Source organism: Mytilus edulis, chromosome 2 (assembly GCF_963676685.1).
Source record: "Mytilus edulis chromosome 2, xbMytEdul2.2, whole genome shotgun sequence".
Taxonomy (NCBI): Eukaryota; Metazoa; Mollusca; class Bivalvia; order Mytilida; family Mytilidae; genus Mytilus; species Mytilus edulis.
The window spans coordinates 90,316,937-90,343,644 of NC_092345.1; the positions used below are offsets into that span (position 1 = coordinate 90,316,937).

Sequence of the window (26,708 nt, forward strand, 5' to 3'; positions counted from 1 at the left end):
TATGAAGCATCTTTAATGACAATGTTTAAGAATAAAAAAACTAAATAACAAATTTTCATTAAATGCAACCTGTTCAAATCTGAAAATACTTCGTACTGGATTTGTTTTCATGTTCAGTTCGAGACCGGTTCGACTTCACAAATTGTATTTATTCTGATAAATCCTTACAAAACAATATAATACACTGTAAATGTGAAAGATTCTGAAATAAAGAAAGTTGATTTTACTGATATTTGTCATTGTATGTATGTCGCCTCTTGCAAAAACACATGCAAAGACTGAGAGCAGATTTTGACCTTAATGATGATCGGTATTGGTTTTAAATCTAATCTTATAATGTAAGCACAATGAAAAGATTTTCTGTACATTATTCTCACATCATCACAATTGCGGATTGTTCTTTCATTATCAAAATTGTGTCTTACTCTCTAACTATTAAAATTATGGCGCATGACCAATAAGTAATCATCTAAAAAAAAGAAACAAATGACATATACTGTATAACTTAAGGTATATGTGCCTATGATACAAACTTGCGTTATTCACACACAATGCTCTACTTATTTCACCTGGCACAAAGGTCTAGTGTGAATTTGTTTAGTATCATCATTAGGCGTTCGTTGTCCTTATTAATACGGACGTTTATAATTGTCTTATATTTTAAACTGTTAGAGTTAAACAAATATTGACCCGGAAAGAACTGTAAGGATTTACATGTTTTTTGTATATATATCAAAACTGTTGGACAGCTTGCTTTTATAGGAGTGTTGTCTTAAAATGATGCATTTTGAGATTACCATAAAAAATTCAATTACTCATAAAGTGAAAGAGTAAATAGCAAAACCACTTTATTTGGTCGTAATTGTCAGCCGAATCTTAAAGGAGTAATTGCCATTAGAAGACGATATCTAACCATTTTTGTGGTTTTTTTTAGAAAAGAGAAGCGAAAGATACAAGAGGAGCAGCCTAACAAGAGAAGAATGGGAGAAAATGTAAACAGCAAAAATGATCGTCATGACATCGTCATATAAGTCAACGCTCCTGTAAGGATTATTGCCCTTGAAATGCGGATTGATTTTACACAATTTTATGTTTTAAGGAAGTAATGTATATAGAGATAGACTGTAAAAGCATGTGATGGTCAAGAGCTAAATACAGGTCAAAAGGTTCAACCCGATAGCAGACTTTTTTTGGACTTATCGCAGTAAAGTACACCGTGCAAGACACTCATGGGTAGTCAATGTATTTAATAACAACGCCGTGGTAATGTAAACAGAAAAATTTAACAGCACGACAACATCTTATCAGAAGTCAATATGACCGAAATTAACAGTTAACATTTAAAAGATCAATAGCTATTGAAAAATGAATGGTACCCACTTTTTTCTCTTGCCAAAATATTTCAGAAATATTCTTAACTTTATTACTAATCCTACTGACCACGGCCTTAACAATCAATATAATGATCAAGGTGTTAAAGGTAATACACAACCAGCAGACCCGTTAAATAATAATGACGTAACGGTAACAGTAAACAATTTACCTTTCACTGAAGGCGAAATCTCCAAGACAAAGTTCAACAGATAATTGACAGCTTAGGCGAAGTTTCTTCTCAAATATCAGTGGTTGCAACAAAACGCTTGACAACAAGATTTCACAACAAACCGGGTCTCGTTAAAATCAGTTTTCAAAGTTAGGATCAGAAAATACTTATACTCAGAAATAAACATAAGCTGAACGATGTTGGTTATTACAAACATGTTTACATCCAATCCTTTAAATCCCGCATTGAACGATTTTACGGGAATTACCACAAGGCAAATCGTACAGAGTTACCGGAAACGGGAAAATTCTTAAAAAATCGAATGAACCGGTTAGTGATACTGACAACACTGACATGGAAACTAAGAACGATTAGGGCAACACCCGGAACAGTGGTACTATTAGATTGGGACACTTAAATATTTGCGGATGGACTCAAAATAATAAGGAATTACGTACAGCAATTTTAAAGGAAGTAAATGCAGACATTTTTAGTATCTGTGAAACGCATTTGAAAGAAATCGATAAAATTGAAGTTGATGGTTATACTTGGAAAGGATTTAATAGACAATATATACATAGGAATGCCCCAAAGGCATCAGATGGTGTAGGACTCTTGATTAAAAACTGTATTTTTGAAGAATATAAATATGAAACGATTGACATAATACGAGATGGCGTTATGTGTGGTAAATTTCAATCAAAAAGCACAGATTTTAACTTTATTGTATTTTCGTGCTACCTACCTCCTGAAAACTCAGTTTGGGGAAGAGACTCTCAAGGATATTTTGCACATATCTTATCTGATATATACGAACAATGCGATACGGACGCCATTTTTCTCTGTGGCGATTTTAACTCAAGAATAGGATCACTGAAGGATTATTCTGATTTATATGAATTACCGTCACGATTATCGCTTGATAAAACCGTTAACTGACATGAAAACACCTTCTCGGAATTTTTGAACGAATCGAAAATTGTGCGTCTTGAATGGAAGATTCGATCAAGATAAAGATAACTTCACATTCATTTCAGGTAGAGGGAAATCCGTGGTAGATTACATTTATGTCCCGCAAGATTATCTAGACCAGTGTATTTCGTTTGAAACAATCACAACAAGATCTATTGTAGAAAAGGCAAATCTTTTTAACCTCCTTGGTGAACGTCCGGATCACTCAGTCTTGGTAACAGAATTTAGGTCTATAAAATCCATATTTACAGACAGCATTCCAGCCAGCCCTACTCAATCAACGAATAGATTTAAATTGAAATGAATGCCAAATGATATGTTTTCTTCCGATATGTGTAAAATTGCATTGAACAAACTAGAGAAACTCTAGAAAATATAGATAATATATACACGGAACTTTGTGATATAATAATACAGGAGATGAACGATAAAATTCCAGTTTTTAACACCAGTGGATCCTCGAAAAAACGGCTAAAGGTAAAAAAGCAATTTTGGAACGATGACCTACAAACGTTATGGAATGATATGCATTCAAAAGAAAAACAGTACTTGAAGTTCAAAGGACGTACCAATGTGAAAAATGAACTTAGAACAAAGTTTCAGTTAGCGCAAAAAACCTTTGAACGCAAGCTACGCCAGTATGAAAGGCAATATAAACAAAGTATGTGCACTGACATTGAAACTATGACGACGAATAATCCTACGGATTTTTGGAACAAAATCAAACTGCTAGGGCCTCGTAGACATTCCTCTATTCCAATGGAAATATATGACAAAGATAGTGAGATTGTTAGTGCTGAAAAGGTTGTTTTAGAAAAATGGAAAACAGATTTTGAAAATATATACAATATGGATAGTTCAGCGGACAATATCGATGGTAATTTTAAAAAATAAGACTCTAGTCATAAAGTCTTATTAGAAGAAAGAATACTCGATCCTTTGTTTATTGAAAATGAAGAGTTGAATTCAGCTATAACTATAGATGAAATTAGGCGACTTGTCTCAAGAACAAAGAACGGTAAGTCAGTTTGTTGTCGTGTGTTTCGAAGCTGTACAGTGGATTTATAAACAATAGAGTGTCTTCATACCTGGAGGAAAATGATTTACTTTCTGAGGAACAAAACGGCTTTCGTAAAAATCGTTCATGTGAGGATCATATATTCACCCTTAACAGCATAATAAAAAACAATCCTAATGTTATTGCCTCATTTATTGATCTAAAAAAGGCTTTTGATTTCGTAGATCGTGATATGTTGCTGTACAAACTGTTGCTTTATAATATTGATGGGAAAATATATAACTCTATTAAAAGTTTATATGTGCAAACAACCGCAAGTATTCGATTAAACAATAAAATGTCCGATTGGTTTTTATGTAACTCTGGTGTAAAACAAGATGATAATTTATCTCCGACATTATTTTCTGTTTTATTGATGATCTTGTAGATGAAATCAACCAACTTGGACTTGGTATTAATATTGGAGAATCGAAATTGTCTTTACTTTTATATGCGGACGATATTGTTTTGATGGCCGAGAATGAATGTGATATGCAAAAGATGCTAGATAAATTACATGATTGGTGTAAAAAATTGAGAGTCTTAATTAATACAGACAAGTTTAAAGTCGTTCACTTTAGAGCATCTCGCAAAAAACGGAGCGAATTTCAGTTCAGAATCGGAGGGAACATCTTGCAAATTACAGACAAATATAAATACCTTGGAGTTATTTTTAACGAGAAAAAAGATTATACATCGAATGCTAAAAATCTTTCTGCAGCTGGTGGAAGAGCACTCGGAGCTATTATATCGAAGGTACACAGTTTAAAAGAATTAGTTATAAAGACTTATGAAAAACTGTATGTCTCTTGTATTGTACCTATACTCGACTACTGTTCTTCAGTGTGGGGTTTTAAGGCCTTAAATTGTGTCGACGCTGTTCAAAACAAGGCCATAAGATACTTGTTGGGAGTTCACAAGTTTGCTCCAAAGCGGCTATCAACGGAGATGTTGGATGGTTACCTTCAAAAGAACGTCGCTGGTGTAATATGGTTAGATATTGAAACCGATTGATGGATATGGACAATAGTAGACTTTGTAAAAGGGTGTTCCTATGGGACTACGAATTATCTACGAACAATTGGTCAAATAGTGTAAAAAAACAATAATGTCTTTAGTTGGTATGGATGATAACTTTCAACAAATGCTAAAATGTGATGTTACTAGCGTCAGAAACAATCTTATGGATATATGTGCAACAAAATGGCATACGAACTTATCAAACTTTCCGAAACTTCGTACATATAGAACTTTTAAATTTACGTATTCAACAGAAACATATGTTAAACAAAATTTAAAACGTAGAGAAAGATCGGTACTGGCCCAGTTTAGATGTGGCATTCTTCCGCTAAGATTAGAAACAGGACGTTTTGTTGGTGAACCAGAATACCAACGGATATGTAGAATGTGCGATTCCGGACATGTTAAAAATGAACTACACTTTCTGATTGAATGCCGATTTTACAATGGACTACGTAATAAATTATTCTCTGGACTTAGTGAAACCGTATTAAATTTGAATAACAGTAAAAAGTTAAATTTATTATTGTCGGAATATCCTCGAAAAACAGCTCAATACTTAGAACATTCATTAACAAAACGCAGACAACAATTATATTTAAATAATTAACATGTATATATAATTCCTTATGACAATCTGAATAAATACTATAGTATCTATTTGAAGTGACTTATAGGTCCATTGGGCCGGGTGTAATTTAATTGAAATATTTCAATATTGTACATAATTAGTTATACACAATGTCACTATAATAAACATATTTGTATTGTATTGTGTTGTATTGTATTGCGTGTTACCGAATTTTAGCCAAAATGACATTTTAGCGATAAAGAATCCAAGACACTGTTATTCATAAGAAGCGAATATGCCGCCGCATTTGCTTCATTATATTTTGGTAAACGTACCTGTGTAATAAACCAGTTGAGGGTATATCAAAATAGAAAGTTTCCTTGGCTACTAAAGCCTGGCAAGTTTAAAGATTGATACAACGAAAGGATCTTAAATATCGAAGAAAGATCTGAAATACACGATCTTCTAAATTGAATTCATCAATTAACTGAAATATTTTGACAACATAAAGCTAGCATGCACATGTCTAAAAAACGAAAATTGAACATATGGTGGCTGATGAAAGTTGTTCATTCTGCATTATATAGACCCTTTATAATAACATTAGTTCGATCTTAAAAGCTAAGTAAGTATGGGAAACTGAGTGCTGTAAACTGAGTTTACTGAAGTGGACAATTCAGTTGTTTCAATTGTAATAATGAGTAATATACAATTTTGTATAACAATCGATGCAACACGCATTCGTCAATTTTTAAGAGATATAGTTTTAGAGTGGGCAGGTTGTTCGTTCCTTAGCGTTTATTTACCAATCTGTTCAAATAATCGACGTCTAATCCTTTCATATACTAGAACTTGAAATTTTACTACCAATTTTGCATCACATTATCTTGATCTTATTATATATTTTTAACCTGAAAAATAGTGATGACCTATTTTAGGGGCTCGTCCCTACCACACATTACATGAGTAGTATTCCTGGATTTGTAAGGACAATAGAATTAATAAAAAATAAAAAATGACTCAGCTGTACTCTTAAATATCTTGCGCGAGTTCCATCTTGTATCACATATTCTAGCATACACACGATGTAATAAATACAAATATTTCATTTAAATATTTATTAAAATAAATTGTAAAAGATGTTAACATAAACTACTGCACATCGGTTAAGACACACTTATTATTTAGTATAATTATTCTTCTCCAGACTTGTGAAAACACAAAATTGGAACGATGGAATGTCTTATTTTCTAGATATACAGGTCGAGAGGGAAACTGAAGTTATCCCCAAGTAGCATCTAGGCTTTAGCTGAATATGCATGGATCATTTTCTGAAATAAAAAACATTAATGAAGTTTAAACAATGTTTGAGTCATACGCATTGGGAAACGATGAAAAATTGTTATTATCATAACCCTAACTCGATTACCTATTAGAATCACACTTTCACTGGTTATTTGTTTTCTATAACATTTCTTCTTATTACCCAGTACAGAATAAAACGTTCTATTTCTTGCAATTTGTTTGTATAAAAATATAAATGAGATTTTAACACTTATGAGTGTATACCATTGTTATTTTGTAACAACCTTTTAACCTACTTTGGACAGTCAATATTTCATGATAAAAAACACCGATGAATGCAATTTCTAGTTAAAATCATTCTCTTAGACTGCAAATGCGCCATATGGTCATTTTACCGTTGAACAGTTTGAGGTTAAGTGTTTCGGGTGTCATTACAATGCACAAGTGAATAAAAAAGCACAAATTGGCGATATTTCACTGGGACAATTAATGAAGTTTCCTTAGTTTCATTCGTTTTTTGTATGTCTTAAGGTAGATAATAAGTATACACTTTTTGAGACCGAATTTTCTTATAATTTGGCAAAATGAAGAGATTACTATGCTTTTTTCAAACATATAATCAAAAATATGGGTCACCATGCTATTTTTCAAGCTACGAGTCGTTCAAAATTGCCTAAATTCGGTTAGATAGTTCATGAAAAAAATTCAATGAGATAGAATTTTGATATAAATTGTGAAAAGATAGGTTTTTATTATATATTTTAAGAAAATAAAAAGAAAAAATGGTGTCACCGAACTTGTTTTCTTGCAACAAGTACAAATAAAAAATTTCCCTATTAGTCCAGTATATTTTTTTGACTAAAGTAGTTATCTCCCCCTAAATGGCTCATTTAAAAAATAAAATTTTTAAAAAACCCAACAAAATGATAACAGTTTGAATATTTTGAATAATACAATTAATCACCCAGTTTTCTTTATACAAATAAACAGTCTTACCATTAATTGCAAATCTGGCTCCAAATTTGCAAATTGGGGCAAATAATTAGACCGATTTTGTACTGTGATTGTACAATCCAAGATGGCGGTATAGCATGAAACTACCTTAAAGTAACTATAATGATAATTACGACTGTGTTTCTTATTATCACAAAAATTCCGATAGGCCTTTATATGACGCCAAAGATGTTTATAACGTTATTTCGATTTTACAATTAATGAAAAGGAGTTTGGTTCAGGTGCAAATGAGACACTGGTTTCCAAAAGGTACAGCGAATTGTGAAAAGTATCATAGAATTTAGGTATGGAACAGACATTTAAAAACTACTTCAATAACGACACCTGGATTCGTACAGATTGGTGTTTAATAGAACAAACATGTTCTGGAAGATTACATTTAATTCATTTTTTAAAGCAAACTTGTTTTACATTAATCTGTTCTATACATGGTTATATCTCGTATCTATTTGTTAAGACGTGAATAAACATGTACTAATATATAAAAAAGAAGATTTGATGATTGCCAATGAGACAACTGTCCACAAGAGACCAAAATGACACAGACATTAACAACTATAGGTCACCGTACGGCCTTCAACAATGAGCAAAGCCCATACCGAATAGTCAGTTATAAAAGGCCCCGATAAGACATGGTAAAACAGACCTCATATGTTGATTTTTAAAAAGCCTTAATGGATGTTATACATTCCACATTCAATTATACTTACATAGTTTAACCTAAGCTGCTGGTCAATGAGTTTCCTGTTGCGTTTGTAATGTCCAAGAGAAGCAGGAATCCGAACACTGAAACAAGCATATTATGTCATATTTATTATTGTTTTATATTGTATCATGACATATGAATATTTGAAATTTAGCTCTATTCTTATACTTATTAATTTATCAAATATTTTTGCAGTGTACAAAGATTTTTCATATATGATGTGATTAATTTAAACTTTGAGTTGGAAAAGAGATAATAAAACTAAAGAGAATTTGTGGAACCTATAAATTTCAACGGTGCACGTTTGTGTTTACTAATAACTAAATTAGACTTACAGTAGTTAAGGAGTTTGGCTCCTTTGAGTTGAGCTGTGGCAGCGTTTCCATAGTTGTACAGTCCTCTCTGTTGTGTGTAGGCATTGAGTTGATTCTGGTAGTAAGCTGGGTATCCTGACTGGTATCCGGATTGGTATCCGTATTGCTGGGCCATGACGAAAGCAACAAGGCATGGGACCAGGACAAGGATGATGGATTTGTTCATTTTGATAGTATTTGGTGACTAAAATTAAGAAATATTTAAATTAAAGTTATTCTTGCGAACGCTTAAATAATAACGCGAATTATGCACTGACAGGCACTGTAACAAAATTTAAAGAAAAATGAATTTAAAAATAATAAATAAATAAACAATCAACTAACAAATAAATCTGTATGTTCTCATACATGTTTTTTTTGTGCACCAATATCTTAATGTTTAATACTGTTGTACTAAATATGTATTGCAAAACATCGTGTTAGACTGCAACATCCATGAAAATAAAGATTCCGTGAAAATAACATAAAATATATTGAGCTATTTTACAATATGAAAAAATGTTCTAAATGATGCTTCCGATAGATTTTATAAGTAAACGTGTTGAACATCATAGAAAAGGTAATCGTTGGGAATTTTATATGAAGCAAAATGAAACATTTTGTTTGATACGGATGGCATATATAGCTTGAAGACTCACCTGATATATCTGATTGAGAGTTATCAACCACCAAACAAATATATCTTTCTTTTTTTATATAAATTTCATGATAAAAATATAATGAATGGCAAGTTCAAATTGGTTAAATGGTTCTTCACCATGTCGATATTTGTGTAAGTTTAACAACAAAGCAAGTCGTTGTTTTGAAATAAATTAACCATGATTTAGCTATAAGACTCACCTGAGATATCTAATTGAGAGTTATCTGTATGAATTAATTCGAAAAGTCTTTATATACTACCGATGTTTAAATTTTGCAAGTTTTAATCATATACATAGGAAATACTTACATGTATTATATAGATCGACAGTATGTATATGTAAGTCCATGTAATACATGTCCATGTAGTTGTCCACTTGACAAGGAACTTGTTCTGTAAATAAGTAGACTTATTATTAACAATTTCATATTTAGTAAGTTTTAGATTGATTTTATTTTATATGTAAAAATAATGATCTTAATAGGTGTTGGATGCAATATGTAGGTAAAACAAGACATTCATGTTCAAAAGAACGCAACATTTATACTGCATCATCAGACCTAAGTAATTCAAAAGATTGAACTTTGAGCGTTTAGGCCAAATAAACAAATACACAATTTGGAGGTTTAGAAAAATAGTTGTGAACTGTATTTAGTGAGATGTGCTACTTATAGCATATTCTCTTTTTTATATATAAAAATAGTCTTGAAGAAATTTCGTCTTGACGTCCGATTTCTACGGCAGTCAGAGGTTTATGTAGCTATAAAACCAGGTTTAATCAACCATTTTCTACAAAGGAAAATGCATGTACCAAGTCAGGAATATAATCGTTGTTATCCATTCGTTTGAAGTGATTGAGCTTTTGATATTGCCATTTAATCAGGGACTTTCCATATAGAATTCTCCTCAGAGTTCGTTTTTTTTGTTCTTTTACTGTTACTATGAAATTTCTATTTTGCTTTGTCGGAACTTTTGCTTTGTCAAAACTTTTGTTTTTACAAAATCCAAAGACGTCCGTGGTTGCTTTTCTTCATTCCACCAAGAGGCTTATGGAAAACAAAATGAAGAGCAAATTGACACATTTATTTTTCCACTACATGCACTACTTAGTAATCAAGTGATATATATATACATCGTTCTCAATGATAGCCATAAACTAGGAAAAGAAGTCGAGACCTAGGCAGTTGCGTTCTATTATGTGTAGAACAAAACATAACTATAAAAGCGAGAAAAATCGCAAATAAAACTCCAATATAACATGATATGTAATAGTTGCAACTTGGTAACTGTCCTTATATCGAAGAACATATATCCATCACACGAAATAAATATGCCTAATGGAAACCAATTTACAAATTTATTGCAAAATGCTTGCAAAAGTAAAGCGAATGAATAGAATGTTTTCTGCAAGCATTTTGTAATAAATTTGTAAATTGGTTTCCATTAGGCATATTTATTTCGTGTGACGGATATATGTATGATAGTCGAAACCTCTCACTTGTATGACAGTCGCATACAATTCCATTATATTGACAACGATGTGTAAACAAAACAAACAGACATGATATGTGTAGCATTCAATATTGTGTTATAATCTTAATCAATACAAAAACAAGCAAATATGTCAACAAAGACAAACAAAAAACATATAGACAAAGCACATTGGTCAAAATGAAAGACAAGAATACAAAAATATACCGAAGCACAACACAATGACGGGTTGTACAAGTACCGAGCCACGTCAAATGAATACTTTTAAACATAGACTAACTAAGTTGTTAATGTATGTGTCATTTTGGTCTCTTGTGGACAGTTGTCTCATTGGCAATCATACCACATCTTTTTTTTTATATAAACAGTTGAAATTATTAATTACAAAGACAGATAAAAGAATACTAAAACACGTTCTTAAGATAATGATCGACAGTTTCAGCAAGTGCATTTTTTAATGACTAATATTGTGTTTCAACTAGTTCACTAAATTGTTATTGAGGAAGCATATTCCTAACAGGACATAATTACTTTTTTTGTCACAAACATTTTACGGACACTGGATGTTTACAATTGTCCCCTCATACAGTTTAACTGCGTTTTTTTTTTAAAATTTCTATTGTGCAGTACTACTTCTGTACGTTTTACTTTTCATCTTTTTTGCTACCAACGTTTTACTTATAATTAGATCTTCAAATGGTATTTCATTTCAGATTATGGTACTATAGAAACCTACAAAAAAATAAGACTACATATTGAAGCCTATAAACTGAAAAACCTTTAAACTAATCGATACTTTGCAAAGAAAAAGTATGTAAATAATTATCTAATTTTGATTTAGCTTTTTGAAATGAAATTTTGTATTTTCAATTTGTATATATATATTAAAATCCAAATGAAATATATCGAAAAGTAAACCATGAAAGTAATGTACTTGTCTATGCATATTACTGTGTGTTTTTGTTAATAAACATTGACTTTGTATCAATGTTGCAAGGAAAAATAAATGTATTGTAAGCCACTAAAGTTATAACTTACCATACATGTAACATGTTTGGACAGAGAAGACGGAAAATAGCATGCTTAACTTTGAAACGACCCTTTTATAAAGTTTTCACGAAACAAAGATTTTCTGATAATAACAAATTCATGAGCGTAGAAACACATACACATTCAATGTATTAGATATCACAAGAGAGCTATGAAGGTATTCACACAAGGCTGATAGTCTTAACGAAGCAATTTTTAACATCCATTTAACTATTCAAAAATAAAAAAAACAAAATATCGAATTTAAAGTTATTATTTGAATTATGAAACTAAAAATTGACATATTCATCAGATGCCCTAAAGGTGTACATCGTCCATAAATTGGTTACTTTGAGAAGATTTTAATATAGATCTCGACATTGAATAAAAACAAACATTTACAGAACTAAATTTAAACAAAAATTCTTTGAAGCATCTTGAATGTCAATGTTCAAGAATATAATATCAAATTACAAATTTTCATTAAATGCAACCTGTTCAAATCTGTAAATACTTCGTTTTGGATTTGTTTTCATGTTTAGTTTGAGACCTCACGATTTATATGTATTTTCATTAATCATCACTAAACAAATACTCTTGAGAAACATATTAAAAGGATTCAGAAATAAAGACAGTTGTTTTTACTGATATTTATCACTGTATGTATGTCGCCTCTTGAAAAACCTTTACATATGTATCGGTTGATTTGATATACAATCTTATATTGCAAGCACAATGAAAACATGTTCTGTAAATTATCGAATTTGCGTTTTATTCTCACATAATCAACATTGTGGATTATTATCTTATTATCAAAATTGTTTCTTATTCTCTAATTATTAGAATTATGGCTCATGGCTCAGAACTTGTCATCCTAAAAAATGAAACAAATAGCATATACTGTATAACTTAAAATACCCATGCCTATAATACACTATCTTCAGCTAATGATCTACTTATTTCACCTGTCCCAAAGGTGTAGTGAGAGCTTTTTAATGGCATCATTAGGCATCCGCTGTCTCTATATATTCCGTAAACTTTCATCATAAATCACTTGGCCGGATGGAAACCAAACTTGGTCATAAACATCCTTATGGTATTTAGTTTCAATAATATGTTGGGTGATCCTACCTGCCAGCCGATATGGCCACAAAGGCTAAACATAGTAATTATACTTATATTGTTACAAAAAATGTAACTTTTGAGGATAAGAAAATCCGACACGAAATGAACTGTAAGAATTTACAACCTTTTTTTATAAGAAAACTGCAATACAGCTTCCTTTAGGAGTTATTGTCGTAAAATGATGCATTTTGAGATAACCATTTAAATCTTTAATTACACATAAAGTGAAACTATCAATAGCAAAACGATAAGCAGGATCAGACCTATAACTTACTTAATTTTGTCGTTTTTTTCAATCGTATCCTAAAGGAGTAATTGCCCTCGAATGATGTTTTATCTATTTTCGTATTTTATTTGGAAACTAGAGTTGACAGGGAGAAACTATAAACAGCCAAAACGAGTGGTATGACAAATCTACACAAGTCAACGCTCCTTTTTAAGAAGTTGTTGCACTTGAAATACGCATTTTACCCATTGTTGTGTGTTTAAGGAACTGAACTATATATAGATAGATTGTAAAAACGAGTTACATACAGGTCAAATAATTTAACTCTTTTTGAGACTTATCGTCCTTTAAAGACAATGTATTTCCATGGTTTTTTTTTTACAGAACAATTATCTTAAGTAGACTGTGGAAGACACTCATTGGTCAAGTTGTTCAATACCTCCGTGGTAGAATTGTTTACAGAAAAAATAATCAGCACGACAATATCTACTCAGAGATCAATATGACCGAAATTGGCAGTCGACACTTGAAAGGAGTTATAGCTATTGAATGATGAATGTTTAATCCATTTTATTCTCTTACCAAAAAATCAGACACATTCTTAATGTGCATACCGATTTGTAGCCAATGTGAGCTATACAGAATCCTTGGAAAATCTTTATTTTAAGTAGCGAATATACCTTCGCATTTGATTCATTATACTTTGGTAAACGTACCTGCGAAATAAACCAGTTGAGAGTAGATCAAATTGAAAGTTTCCATAACTACCTACTCAAGCCTGGCAAGTTTAAAATTTAATACAATGAGAGGATGTTAAACTTTGACGAAAGATCTCAAATACACAATATCTTCTAAATTGAAATAATTGACAACACAAAGCAAACATGCACATGTCTCCTTCATAATTTCCTTAAAAGGTGGGATATGTATGGGGATCTGAGTGCTGAAAAACGAGTTTACTGTAGTGGTTAATTCAGTCAATTCTATTATTGTATATGCAATCTTGTATAAAAACAGATCAGACACTCGTTCTTCAATTTTTAAGAATTATAGTTTTAGAGTGGGCATGTTGTTCGTTCACTAGCGTTTATTTATCAATGCTTGGCGTCACAAATATTCGCATAGATACTTAGTTGAAAAGACACATCAGTTGTGGTTTATTGATGTTTATTCTGCAAATCATCTCATCCATACCCATTTGTATTCCGTATAATCCCCTAGATCGGATGGGGCATGTCGATCCTTTTGTGGTTGGGATGAGCAGCTGAGACATCCAGTAACCCGCCATGTAAGTGTATTTGTAATATCAAAAACCAATATTCAGCGGTGTTACGTTATTTCACGGATAAGGCAATAGAGTTGAGAAATATCTAATGCATTTTCGACAGGGGTTTTAATCGAATCAATTAAAAGAATCAACGTCTGATCACTTGCAATACTAGAGCTTAAGATTTGACTACCAATTTTGCATCTATACACATGGAAAAAAGTATTGCAACACCTTGATTTTTTAAAACTTGAAAAATCAGCCTTTTATTTTGGATTGAATTTGATAAAATATTTGTAAAATAATATTGAAACATACTTTATGATCACATTGGCATTTTAACGAACAAAAAGATTTTGAAAAAAAAAGATTTATCTAACCACAATCTTAGTAACAAAATGAAGTGTTTTTTGTACAAAAAACTGCATTTTACAACTTTTACTGTAGTCGAACTTTACAATGTCAGACATTTCAAAATTAATCTTAAGATGATTGTTCACATCATGGTTGATCGTTATACGCCAAAGAATTAGTACTTTTAGCGTAGCCTCCATTCAAACGGTTAACCGTCACTTAACGTCTTCTGATTCCTGCTATAAATCGACTAATTTGTTGCTAAGGTAGCAGCAACCATTTCTGATGAAGGGCATTGTTTATTTCATCACGTATTTGGACTGGGGTGTCCATTCGCGCACATTACGCCCAATAGTGTCCCATATATGCTCGATATGGGTCAAATCCGGGCTACGATCGGGCCAAGGAAGATAAACCGAATTCCATTGGAACAATGGATCTTCCTCCACGATGCTTATTTCCAACTTTGGCAAGCTCTCCACTACATTGGATACGGACAACTGTGTGTCTGTCGTAAGCAAAGGTCCCCGAAATGGTCTTATCGCACGATAACCAGTAACGATGAGTCGATCTCGAACAATTTTTGTTAAAAGGCTCCTGTATGCCCACCAATCTCTTTTTTTATGATTGTATTGTATGCAATGGGTTTCTTTCTGACCAAGCTTCATTATGCTTGATTTTCCCCAGCAGATGGCATAAGGGGTCTTTTTGATCTCGGATAATCTTTAACATCGTTTATTGCCTGATTTTTATTCTCAAAACGACTAATAATGGAATGGTGATGACCAACAATACGTGTGGTTATCACAGCAACATTCCTGCTTCTCTCATGCTTATAATCTACCACCTTGCTGCGGTTAAGAGTTGTCGAGAACTCATTACAAGATGTCAATCACCTAAATTTATAAACTTGGTTATTTAAAGTGTTGAAAACAATAAGGATAAAAACACCTGTTTTGCTGTTTACGGATACAGTAGCTGCATGTGCAGATAAGAACTTATCGAGTCGATAATTATTGATCAAACTCAGGTGATATTTAAATAATGTTTAACTGGTTCTATTTTAAAAAATTATATCACAAAAAAAATAAAGAGTGTTTTTTTAATTTCAATTTCAATTTGGTGTTGCAATACTTTTTTTCCATGTGTATATATCATCACAATATTTCGACCTTATCATATATCATTAACCTGAAAACCTAGTGATGACCTATTTCAGGGGCTCGTCCCTACTACACATTACATAGAATTCCTGCATTTGTAAGGACAATGGACAATTATCAAATTCGTATGATTTGCGATAACTTATGATTAATGTTGAAAACTGCATTTGAATCATAAGAATAAACTATATACAGGTGAGTTAATTCAACATAGAATTAATAGAAAACAAAAAATGACTTATCTGTACTCTCAAATATCTTGAGTGAGTCTTTTTAGCATCCCATATATACACACGAAGTAATTATTACAATTTTTTTATTTAAGTATTTATTAAAATAAATTGTACAAGATTTTAACATAAACTACTGCATATCGGTTTAGACACACTTATTATTCAGTATTATTAATTATTCTCCGCACTTGACAAAATTGGAACGATGAAACGTCATATTTTTTTTAGATATACAGGTCGAACAGGAAGCTGAAGTTATCCTCGAGTAGCATCTAAGCTTTAGCTGAATATGTATGTATCATCTTCTGAAATATAAAAAAACATTAATGAAGTGTAAACAATGTTTTAGGCATACGTATCCATAAAACTATGAACACTTGTTATTATGTTTATTGTATTATTATTATTACCCTAACTCGATCACCTATTAGAATCACACTTTCACTGGATATTTGTTATCTATAATAACATTTAATTCTTCTTATTTTCCAGTAAAGAATGAAAAGTTATATTTCTTGCAATTTGTTTGTAGACAATTATAAATGAGATTTTAGCACTTATAAGTGTATACCATTGTTATTTTGTAACAACCTTTTAACCTACTTTTGACAGTCAATATTTCATGATCAAAACACTAATGAACAACAATATAGACACAATTACAATCTAATATCATTCTCTTTGACTGCAAGTGCGGCATATATCATTTTGCTGTTGACCAGTTTAAGGTTAAGTGTTTCAGGCGAGGTTTCGGGTGCAATTGCAAACACGAAGGAATGAAAAAGCACAACGTGACGATATTTCATTGGGACAATTAATGAAGTTTTCGTAGTTTCTTTCTATTTTTGTATGTCTTAAAGTAACTATATTGATAATCACGCCGCTGAATGTGCTCCTTATAATCACAAGAATTTCAAAAAAGCTTTATGTGACGCCAAAGATGTTTATGACGTAAAAGGTTACCGATTTGTTTATAAAAATAAAACCTCAAAGATATTGTATAACGTAAAAAATGGAAACCAAAGAGTTCATCTATTTAATCGTAATTTCGATTTTACAATAAATGAAAATGAGATTAGTGCAGGTTCAAATAGGACACTGGTTTCGAAAAGGTATTCAAACAGCGACTTGTGAAAAGCATCATAGAATTTAAGTACAGAACAGATAGCTGTTTTCTAGAACATGCATGCAATGGTATATTACATTAATTCATATTTTTAAAGCATCTTGTTTTTCATTAATCTATTCTATACATGGTTATATCTCGTAACTATTTGTTAAGACATGAATAAACATGTACCTGTAGGTTGATTTAAAAAAAAAAGAATTTGGATGTTAGACAATTCACATTCAATTATACTTACATAGTTTAACCCAAGAAGTTGCTGCTCAATGAGTTTCCTGTTGCGTTTGTGAAGTCCAAGAGAAGCAAGAATCCGAACACTGAAACAAACATATTATGTCTTTGATTATTGTTTTACATTGTATCATGACAAAAAAATATGTGAAATATTAGCTCTATTCTTATACTTTTTAATTTACAAAATGTTTTTGCAATGTTCAAATATTTTTCATATATGATGTACTAGATTTAAACTTTGAGTTGGAAAAGAGACAATAACAATTATAACAATTTGTGGGATTAATAACTGAAGTAAATATATATCAACGGTGCACGTTTTTGTTTAACTAAATTAGACTTACAGTAGTTAAGAAGTTTGGCTCCTTGGAGTTGAGCTGTGGCAGCGTTTCCATAGTTATACAGTCCTCTCTGTTGTTTGTAGGCATTTAGTTGATTCTGGTAGTAAGCTGGGTATCCTGACTGGTATCCGGATTGGTATCCGTATTGCTGGGACATGACGAAAGCAACAAGACATGGGACCAGGACAAGGATGATGGATTTGTTCATTTTGATGGTTTTGGTGACTAGAATTAAGAAATATTTTGGTATTCACTTAATATGACAATGTAATGTGTGTTTAGAAAGACAATCTTGTGAAGAAATGTAACAAAATTGATAGAAAAATTATAATTAAAAAATTTTAAACAACCAGCAACCAAATAAATAAAATATGTTAAGGGATCTTTATTGTTAAGGATTATGTTTGCCTACCACAATGCCTTAAAATAAAGATTTATTGAAGATAAGATAGAAAATATTGAAATACCTTACAAATCTAAAAAACAAAAGCTGTAAAATATGCTTCATATAGACATTATTAAACAGTCAGCAGTTTTAAACAATAAAAAAAAGACAAGTTAAAATTTGGAGATTTTTTTTAATCTTAATACTGATAATTCAATTTAATCATAGGAAAATATTCTGTTTGATAAGGATGGCGCATGATTTAGTTATAAGACTCACCTGAGATATCTAATTGAGAGTGATCTGTACGAAATAATTCTGAAGGTCTTTATATACTACCAAGGTTTACATTTTGCAAGTTTACATCATATACATAGGAAGCACACACATGTATTATATAGACCGACAGTATGTGTAAGTCCATGTAATACATGTACATGTAGTTTTTACACAGACACGGAACTGGTTCTTTAAACATATCTATATATTATTAACTGTTATAGATTTAACGTGTTTTTAAATTTTATTCATTTGAAATGTAAAAAGAATGATCTTTATGAATGTGGTATTTAATTTGTTAGTCTAACATAACATTTATACAACATCTTCAGATCTAAGAAGTTCAAAAGTTTGGGTTTTCCTGCATTTAGGACAACATTAACACAAAATTAATATTATTCAAATACAACAAATCGAATCCTTCCAGTACATAAAAAATTTGAAGATATTTGAATGAAGGGAAAATATTATTTGATGAAACTACTACAGGTTGCATATCCCCTCGTATATCCTGACAATCTCAATCTCAGAGTTTTAGCTCATTTAAAAATTTGTGCATTATAAGTAAATTGTTAAATTTAATGAACAATGTACGGGGAATGGTTGTGAGCTCGTTAACATGCGTGATCCCGTCAGTCTTTGTATGTCCCTGTCTCAAACCTGTCATTCAGTTGTTGGTATTGTCTGTAATGCTATTTTTCGTGAATCGATTCTTGTTCTTGATTTTCCTTGTTTAAATTGTTTTACATTTTGAAATGTCAAAGCCTTCTAAGGTTGGTCATTTGTTCTATAAACAGTGCTTTGTATTTGTATTTTGATAAAATGGCATGGTTCTATTCAAGTTTATGTACCATTTGTTTTTTAATCGTAAAGATACAGTGAATGACAATGGCATGAATAATGTATAATTATAAAATTTACCCAATCTATTTAAAAAAGTACACACTCTGTATAAAATGGCTTAAAAAATACAAATTTTCTTTACAGACTTAAAATGCAACCAGTTCAATGATCAAAATGTGTGGAAAATAATGTCAGTGTTTATACAGCAATGACAAATAATGGGATATAAAACTAGTTGCTCATCTTTACTCATCTTATTTTTGAAGAACTAGAGCGGTATTCGAATTGCATCATATACTAAAGTGTTTTATTTTTGTATTTCGTCGGTATCTTGTTAGTCTTTTTCGTTATTATATCTATCATCAATTGTAATTCATTTGTTTATTGTCGATTAAAAGTCATAAAAGATGTAACAAATCAGAATAAAACAGTCTGATTTATGAAGACCTTCACAATTCACTTAGCTATATTTAGTGGTAAATTAATTACAATAATACAATACAATCATTTGGAAATGGGGAATGAGTAAAAGAGACAACATCCCAACAAAAGAACATAACACAACATAAGGCAACCAATGGGTCTTCAATACTGCGATAAAATACCGCACCCGGAGGATGTCTTCAGTTGGCCCCTAAACCATAACGTGTATTGGTTCAGTGAAAATGGACGTCATGCTAACCTCCAAAACATATTTAAATGAGCTATAATTTAAAATCATATAAGACTAAGAAAGGCCAGAAGCTCCTGACAGGCGCATACATGTAACAAGGGTTAAACATGTTTTAAGAGATATCAAACCTCCCCTTATACCTCAAGTCAATGTAGAGAGAGAAAACCCAAACATACAGCAATACGCACAGTAAAACAATACTATACCAAGTAAGGAATATGACAGCTGTTGTCCATTCGTTTGATGTGTTTGTGCTTTTGATTTTGCCATTTGCTTAGGGGCTTTCCGTTTTGAATTTTCTTCGGAGTTCAGTATTTTTGTGATTTTACTTTTTATTTTTTGTAGATGGTCAGCTATTGATTGACTATTCAGTTTCAATCATCAGACAATGAGAAAATACTTTTATAGCAATGCTGATTTGAAAAGACTATAAGGAAATAATTTAATAGTACTATCAATTATGTAACTAATTGATTTATTGTGTATCCAACCTAAATGAGAATAGAGGTTACAACATTTGCCATGTGTCTCTGTCTGCTATATGTACATTTTGTACCTTTTATTCTGATAAATCTTTGTCAATACAATGATATACAGAAGTTATACGTAATAGATAGTACAGATATAATTTACAAAGCTCTTCAAAGTTGAATTTTGTCCATTTATTTGTTGGTCTTTAATACTACCATAAATACTTGTATTTAAAAAAAAAAAACCCCAAGGACATGGGGTTTCATTCAGTACGAATATAAAATGGAGAATGTAAATAGAAAATGTGTCAAAGAGACAACAACCCGACCAATAGCAGAAAACCGCCAATAAGTCACCAATAAGTCTTTAACGCAGCGAGAAAATCCCGTAACCGGAGGCAGGCTTCAGCTGGCCCGGCCCCTAAACAAAAATGTTTACTATTTTAGTAAAAATAGACATCATACTAAACTCCAAAACATAAAGATGAACTAAAACTAAAAATCATACAAGACTAAACAAAAGGCTAGAAGCTCCAGACTTGGGACAGGCGAAAACATGCGGCGAGGTTAAACAAGTTTTGTGAGATCTCAACCCTCTCCTTACACTTCTAATTAGTGTAGAAAAAACATACAGTAATACGCACAGTTAAACTCAGTTAAAGAAGTCCGAGTCCGATGTCAGAATAAGTAACACAAGAAACTAAGCAAAATGATAATGATACATAGATTAACACAGGATTACTAGCAGTAAAGTAAGCAATGAATGAGGTTGTTGAATTTGTTGTTTGCCTGTTTGTGCTTCTTTATTAAATATTTGTTTGTTTTATTGTTATTACGATACTTGAGGTACAGCCTTTCATTATTATTTATGATATTCTCGTATTATTGTCTTTCATTTTTGCTAATTTGTTTTGTCTATATACCTTTTGGTGTTACTTCGAAAACGTGTTTGTTTCTTGTTTTTCATTTTGCTTAGTCTCGATCATCCAGCCGCTTTATTTTTCAAAGTAGAGCGTCTGGATGACAAGTGATATAAAAATGGTAATTTATGACATTCGGAATAGTATCGGCTTTTTTAGCTTGTTGTCAAAGATAATGTCCAAGACGAATAACCAAGAAGTTGGTTATTGACTTCGGAAGAAATGACATTACGATAATATTATTGAAAAGCCCGAGTGTACCGATTGTTGTTTAAAGCTATTTATATATTTTTATGACGACATACAATTTATGGAAAACACCATACAGCATGGCGTACATGGGCATGGACGCGAAGGAAAAACCAGCCGACATGATGTCATCCAACCTTGGTAAGATGTTATAACAACACACACTGTAACATAAATTGCAATGCAACCTGATACACCGAGTAGTTTTAATATATTCTTTCATGCATGTCCGTGCAACGAAAACGAACCGTTTATAATTGCTGGGACCACTCGAACAGTCGTATACGATATAAATACATTTTTACGTGTAGTATCGTTAACTTTATGAATACTTGATGTAAAACTGCTATGACTTCGAAATATCACCTTCATCCGAGATAAGTTTGTTGTATCTATCTAAATAAGGGAGCCTGCATCTTGATATGTGTAAAAAAGGGGGGGGGCGGAGAGATACACAATGTTTTACTCATTCAAAGACAAACAATCAAAGTGTTTCTAGAAGATGCCATTTTTTACATAGTACACTAAACGGTCAAAATGATTTATACATTCGATTTTCTGCAAAACAAAAGATAGTTGAACAATATTTTCAGCATCAATGAAAAGAGGTGTCAATGACTGCGACAGCAACCAGTGAACCCATCATCATGATTAAGAGTTTATCATGTAAACTAAAACAACAAGTGAAGATAAAATTACCAAAATCTCAGCATTACACAAATAAAAAGATGTGGTATGAATACCAATGAGAAATATCCACCCAAGTTCAAATTATTTGGATGTGAGTGGCCTTCAACAATGAGAAAAATCCATGCATGGTTTGGATAGAGCATACAAACAGGGAATGTGTCAAAGAGACACTGGGCAACCCGACCAAAAGAGCAGTAAACAGCCCAATGGGTCGGGTCTTTAACAAAGCAAGATAATCTTGCACCCTAAAGCGGGATTTAGCTTGCACCAGGACAATAGTTTATAAAATATATTTCTATTATGGGTTTTTTTAAACAATTTGTTTTTCATATATATGCTATGCTGGTGACTAAAATTTGATATGATTTTGATATTTACTTTCTTTTGTAGACAAACCAATGATGATTTATGGACACAGATTTTATGTGTAAAATGTGAAGAATTAAAACAAAAATGTAATATTCAGGATTTTGATTGTATCATAAACATGCTTCAATTTTATTAGAACAAGACTTAAACTGAAAGATTTATTTTTTAATTACTGAAGCATCAATCAGTATGAATAAATCACAGTACCAAAAATGTTATGTTGGGTATACATTATTTTGACAGCCACCACAAAGCGAAAAAAAATATACACAGACGTATATTGATTAAATGAAACAAATATCAAGAAACATTGTTGTGAGATATGTTAGGGAAATTAGATTTGTATTAACAAATTAAAAATCATACGAACAATTAAACATTTAGATTTTACGGTTGAATTGTATCTCATTTTCATGTCAGGCCCTTTTATAGTTGACTACATTGTATACGGTAGGGAGTTTCTTAATATTGAAGGTCATGCAGTGATCACATTTGCGTATATCCATGTCACTTGAACTCTGCTGGGTTGTTGCCTCGTCACAACATGTATAGCAATGATACCAATTTCCTTATTTTTATAATAAAGGTTCACAGGAGAAGTAATTGTTCTTGCTAAGTTGTCCTTTATTGCATGCTAATACATGATGGAATTTATAAGAGTTGGAGAAGTTAAATACACTTCCGAGTTTTTATGTTTTTTACAAGTTACTATGCCAAAAATCCCATTCCATCTTTTCCATGTGCATGATTCAAACATGCATTCAAAGAGTATTGAGTTTCATGACTGACTGGTTATGTTCTATATTTCTCCATGGAGACGGGCTACATTGGCAAAGTGGTTTTGTGTGAAGGTTGGTTCCTAAAAATTTTCTCCCAAAAGGATCAGGCGATTATTGGTGTAACAGCTAAGAAACATTCAGACTATTCTGTCGTTTGCAGTTTTAAGATCAGTTAATTTTGTAAATGAAAATTGAGTTGGCTCGTTGTGTGATCACGCTAAACTTCCAGTTATACTTGTTTTAAGGGAGTTTTCTACATATAAAATTGAGAATGGAAATGGGGAATGTGTCAAAGAGACAACAACCCGACCAAATAAAAAACAACAGCAGAGGGTCACCAACAGGTCTTCAATGTAGCGAGAAATTCCCGCACCCGGAGGCGTCCTTCAGCTGGCCACTAAACAAATATATACTAGTCCAGTGTTAATGAACGCCATACTAATTTCCAAATGCATTCTTAGTATTTGTATGAGACGTTTTTCTTTACATAGACGTAATTTGATGTGTGCCTTTTTGTAAGGTAAGTGCATAAGATATATATAAAAAAAAATAGGACAGCATAAATTATTACAGGAATTTATAGAAATGAGAATGATGAGACAAAACTAGGAAAAAATGGATAAAAAAATAAAGAATAAACTAACGGTGACAATATACTGATGGTTGGTTGCTTAACGTCCAGTGACAAATATTTCATGCATGTTTAGGACGATGTGATGCAATACAAAGAATAGAAAATAGTGGTATTTTATAGTATGAAGATAAAGAGAATAAAGTGGACAGATATGCAATAATATAAGAATAGTTTGATCTTGGGTTGCCTTTTCATCGTCTTGTGGTAAATAATGGTAATGTTCAGGACGAATAGAAATTAACAATAATTATAAAACGGAGGTCCTAATTTATAGCCCGTTCGGGAAGGTTGGAGAAATTATGACTCACTAAAAAATAAGGGCAATAATAATATTCTATAGAAGCAGAAATATAGATTAAAGCCGTATAACGATCCACCTACGGACACATTTTTAAGCGTGCAGAGAGCGTGGTATCCTCTATACACGAACAGTGGCGGATCCAGAACTTGTTATTAGGGAGGGGAACTACGCTCACTCATGCTACAGAGTTTCCCTACATAAGCAACCACATTTTTCATACGAAAAAAATGGGGGTGGGGTGGATCCGCCTATGACGAGTGCTGAAGTATTTACATAGGGCCGTAACTAAACCTCAGAATAAAAAGAGGCAGGCGTTTGGGTGTCGCTGTCTGCGGTACTCAGGTAACGGGGGAATCACGGCTGACACAACCGGCCGATAACTAGAAAAGTAGTTAATGATCAAGTCTTGGATAAAAACCATGACAAAAAAAAGAGTAAAACTTATATAAAATACTTTTTATCAAAGATGAAAATATCCGAAATTTGAATATAAAGTACGGCCAATTAAAGCTTAATTTTGACTCTAGATCTGTATTATATGTTAAACTTTATACATCACTCAGTTTCAGACAAGAACTCTGAGAACAGGAATACGTGTGAAATTGTTTGTGAGCAGTTTTATTTATTTTACTTCACGTTGATATTAAAATGTCCCATTCAGCAAGTTGGCCAACACAGAGTGAGCTACAGGAATGTCATGTACATTTACTACTACACTGTTGACTGTTGCTTTTTTTATTTAAATTATATTGGGGATAACGGAAAATCTATTTATAGATATGTTCTATATTTAATTATTTGTTACGCCCCCTATAAATTTTTGACCAGTCTGGTTAATCACCCCAGACGCTATATTTAAATATGCGTCTGGGTAATCGAGACTACATTTTGCTATGTGCTTTGTCTAATCCACCATTTTTAGAAAATGACTGTACCAAGTCAGGAATGTGACAGTTGTTATCCATTCGTTTGGTGTGTTTGAGCTTTTGATTTTGCCATTTGATTAGGGACTTTCCGTTTTGAATTTTCCTCGGAGTTCAGTATTTTTGTGATTTTACTTTTTACTGACAGGCCAGCTCCAGACCTCAATTTAACTGATTGAAAGATTATGTCTTCATCATATAAAAATCAAGTACAATCCCTCCCGTTAGGGGTTTAGTATCATATCATTATAAAATATATGAGAAGAACATAACCCGTATCGTGACAACAACTTGTTTCAGAATAGATTTGTTTATTTCCGATGAAAAGATCCTATGAGTGAATCAATGTTAATATCAAACTATGCAATCTTTAATGACCTGGGACCGGTTTTACGAAGCTATCTTAGACCTGTCATAGACATTCTAAGAAATTAATTAAGACATGTCTTATGATCATTTTGTGACTATCTTAGGACGTATCTCAGACATCGTCTCGGAGCTGTCTAATGGGAAGAATTATGTTTCCGTGCATTTTGAATTAATTTTTTATACGTTTGTGCTCGAGCTCTTGATAACATTTACGCGCATTTATTTTATAGGTAAAATCATGTTAAAAAAAGGTAGTTTAAATAAAGTTAATATGAAAAAATACAAATATGACCGTATAATTTGTTAATTTCCATACTAAATTAAAAAAAATTAATAAGTTCAGCTATCCAGTTTGATTTTGTTTTTTAGTTTATTTTAAAAACATATTATGTCTTGTGAAATTCAGGTCTTTTTCATCTATGATACTATTTACATAAATAAGATCGCTTTTAATCCATTTAAAAAAAAATATAGCTTTATTTTCAAATTTTAATAAATTTATTGTTCCATAATATTTTTTTTTACATCTGTAAATGTTTCAGGTTTTATCGTTAGACCTCCACCAGTTAATTTCCAACATTTAAGGATAATAAAACAATTTCTAAGTCGGAGTTAACAAAATCAAATTGAAGACTTTGGACTCGTCTATTATTACTTTCACACATTACGATATGAATTTGTAGCAATTGAATTTTTGGGGCTGATTTAGCCATTATTACAGTGTCGTCTGCGCAGAGGTTTACAATTTACAAACACTTTAGTCAGTAACTGCGAGTATTCTCAGATCTGTACATAGTGTCTTTTTAATGTGAGGATGTATAAGTACCCTGCCACGTCCACTATATGTTTTTTGTTATATGCATTTCTACTTGTATTACGCCTTTTCAACTGATTTTTATAGTTTGTGCTTATGTTGCACTGTTACACCCCTGTCCCAAGATTGCGCGAGGGTTGTGTATCTGGTAACATGTTTAGCTTCGTTGTGTTCGGCAACTGCCTGTCCTAAGTCAGAAGCCTGTAATTCAGTGGATGT

The 26,708-nt window shown here is 31.9% G+C and overlaps 3 long non-coding RNA genes across 3 annotated transcripts; 1 reads left to right on the forward strand and 2 right to left on the reverse strand.

Annotated features, from left to right (window-relative positions):
- Positions 1 to 6,296: 6,296 nt before the first annotated feature.
- LOC139510712 (uncharacterized) lies at positions 6,297 to 9,485 on the reverse strand. The gene is made up of 4 exons (XR_011661969.1): positions 9,403 to 9,485; positions 8,524 to 8,746; positions 8,193 to 8,268; positions 6,297 to 6,494 (listed from the first exon to the last, which is right to left on the reverse strand). It is a non-coding gene; the product is annotated as an uncharacterized lncRNA (long non-coding RNA).
- Positions 9,486 to 16,168: 6,683 nt separating this feature from the next.
- Positions 16,169 to 18,565, reverse strand: LOC139513383 (uncharacterized). The gene is made up of 4 exons (XR_011662439.1): positions 18,456 to 18,565; positions 17,795 to 18,016; positions 17,455 to 17,533; positions 16,169 to 16,395 (listed from the first exon to the last, which is right to left on the reverse strand). It is a non-coding gene; the product is annotated as an uncharacterized lncRNA (long non-coding RNA).
- A 2,848-nt stretch (positions 18,566 to 21,413) lies between these two features.
- Positions 21,414 to 22,824, forward strand: LOC139510713 (uncharacterized). Its single transcript, XR_011661970.1, has 2 exons — positions 21,414 to 21,751; positions 22,691 to 22,824. It is a non-coding gene; the product is annotated as an uncharacterized lncRNA (long non-coding RNA).
- Positions 22,825 to 26,708: the final 3,884 nt, after the last annotated feature.